Genomic DNA, 2,654 nt, shown 5'->3' on the forward strand with positions numbered 1-2,654 from the left:
GGAGAGGCTGTCGCTGCGCTTCTGGGCCCGAGCCGGGCCGTGGGGCCGCCCGGGCCGGTCGACCAGCGCGCCGCAGCTCCCGAGGCCCGAGCCGTGACCCGCGGGGACCCACCGCGCCTGGCGCGGGAGGCCGGGGACGCCCTTCCCGGCTCGGTCGCGGGCCCGCGCGCGTCCTGGCCGTCTGAGGCGGCGGCCGAATGTGTTTCCGGGTCCCCGTGGGGAGCCGGGGACCGTCCTGCCCCCGTCCCCCGGGTGCCGGGGAGCGGTCCCCGGGCCGGGCCGCGGTCCCTCCGCCGTGATCCTTTCTGGCGAGTCCCCGTGCGGAGTCGGAGAGCGCTCCCCGAGCCCTCGTGCGGCCCGGGAGGTCACACCTGGCCGGCCTTCGGTCCCTCGTGTGTCCCGATCGCACGGGGGGCCGGCCGAAACTGCTTCCGGGCCTCGCTCTGGAGACACGGGCCGGCCCGTGCGTGTGGCACGGGCGGCCGGGAGGGCCTCCCTGGCCCGGCGCCGCTCCCGCGTGTGTCCTGGGGTCGACCAGGGGGCCCCGGGTGCTCCGTGTCTGGCTGCGATGGTGGCGATTTTGGGGACAGATGTCCGTGTCGTGGGTGTCCTGGGCCGGCGGCGTGGTCGGCGATCGGGCCTCCTGCCCCCGGGGGAGATATATCTTTCGCTCCGAGTCGGCATTTTGGGCCACCGGGTTATTGCTGACACGCTGTCCTCTGGCGACCTGTGTCGCTGGAGAGGTTGGGCCTCTGGATGCGTGCGGGACTCTGGCCCACCGCTGACCCGGCTAGCCGGCCCTGCTCCCGCTCGAGCCGCCTGCTGCTGGGGCCCGTGTGCCTGCTGCTCTCTCGCGCGTCCGAGCGTCCCGACTCCCGGTGCCGGCCCGGGTCCGGGTCTCTGACCCACCCGGGGGCGGCGGGGAAGGCGGCGAGGGCTACCCTGCCCCCGTGCGCTCTCCGCCGCGGGCACCCGGGGCGGCCGTGACAACCCCACCCCCGTCGGCTCCGTGCCGTGCGTGTCAGGCGTCCTCGTCTCCGCCGGGTTGTCCGCCGCCCCTTCCCCGGAGCGGGGGACGGCCGGGGCCGATCGGCTCGCTCGCCGGCCGGCTGGCCGACTCCGCGCTCCCGGGGGCTCTCCGTGATCGATGTGGTGACGTCACGCTCTCCCGGGCCGGATCCGAGCCGCGACGGGCGAGGGGCGGACATTCGTGGCGAATGGGACCGTTCTTCTCGCCCCGCCCGCGGGGGCCCCTTGCCTCTCCTCCGTCCGCCTGCCGGTGGTGCGTTGGGAAGGCGTGGGGTGCGGAACCCGGCCTGACCTGGCTGTCCCGTCCCCGCATTCCGCTTCGCGGGGTGGGTCGGCGGGGTCCTCTGACGCGGCGGGCACCCCTCGCTCTCGCCTCCCGCGGTCGTCGACTTGCGGGCGGGCCCCCTCCGCGGCGGTGGGGGTGCCGTCCCGCCGGCCCGTCGTGCTGCCCTCTCGGGGGTTTCGCGCGAGCGTTGGCTCCGCCCGGGCCTTTGCGGTGCTCCTGGAGCGCTCCGGGTTGTCCCACAGGTGCCCGAGGCCGAGCGGTGGTGTGTCGCTCCCACCCCCGGCGTCCCCTCCTCCGGTGTCCGCGCGTGGGTGCCGAGGGGAGCCCGTCGGCGTGGGGTTCGAGGCGGTCGAGTGAGATGAGATGCGCGCCCCTCCCGCGCGGGGAAGGGCGCCGCCTGGTCCGGCGAGCGCACGTCCCGTGCTCCCCTGTGGCGGGTGCGCGAGGGCCGTGTGAGCGATCGCGGCGGGCTCGGGCCGGTGACGCGTGCGCCGGCCGGCCGCCGAGGGGCTGCCGTTCTGCCTCCGACCGGTCGCGTGCGTGGCTTTGCCTCGGAAGCGACGCAGGAGGCGGGTGGACGGGGGGGGCCTTGTGAGCCTGCCGGGCCCCCCGCCCTGACCGCGAACGCTCGAGGTCGCCGCAGGCGCGCTTCTCCTCGTACCGCAGGCCCCCTCCCTTCCCCGGGCGTCCCCGAGCGCCTCTGCGGGCCCGACGAGGGGCGACTGGCGGGTGGGGAGTGTGACCCACCCTCGGTGAGAAAGCCTTCTCTAGCGATCTGAGAGGTGTGCCTTGGGGTGCCGGATCACCCGGCCTGCCGCCTCTGTCTCCCTCTGCCTTTATGGTAGCGCTGCCGTAGCGACTCGCGCGCAGAGGACCCTCCTCCGCTTCTCCCTCCACGGGTTGAGGGTGGGGAGAGCGAGGGTTCCGCCGGCCACCGCGGTGGTGGCCGAGCGCGGCTCGTCGCCTGCTGTGTGGCCCGCGCCTCCCCCTTCCGAGTCGGGGGAGGATCCCGCCGGGCCGGGCCCGGCGTCCCAGCGGGTTGGGACGCGGCCGCCGCGAGCGGTGGGTGTGCGCGGCCTTCCGTCCGGCGCGTGACCCCCACCTCGGCCGCGAGTCGGCTCTCCGCCCGCTCCCGTGCCGAGTCGCGAGCGGTGCCGACGACCGCGTGCGCGTGGGCGCGGGGTTGGGCCGCCTGGCCCCGGGAAAGCGTCCCACGCTGGGGACGCGCCGGTCTCCCGGAGCGGGACCGGGTCGGAGGCTGGACGAGAATGACGAGCGATGCGGCCCTGGCGTCGGGTTGGTGGCTGTGGTCGCTTCGGGGCCCCCGGTGGCGGGACCC

This window comes from Pongo pygmaeus, chromosome 12, assembly GCF_028885625.2.
Source record: "Pongo pygmaeus isolate AG05252 chromosome 12, NHGRI_mPonPyg2-v2.0_pri, whole genome shotgun sequence".
In the NCBI taxonomy this organism is placed as follows: Eukaryota; Metazoa; Chordata; class Mammalia; order Primates; family Hominidae; genus Pongo; species Pongo pygmaeus.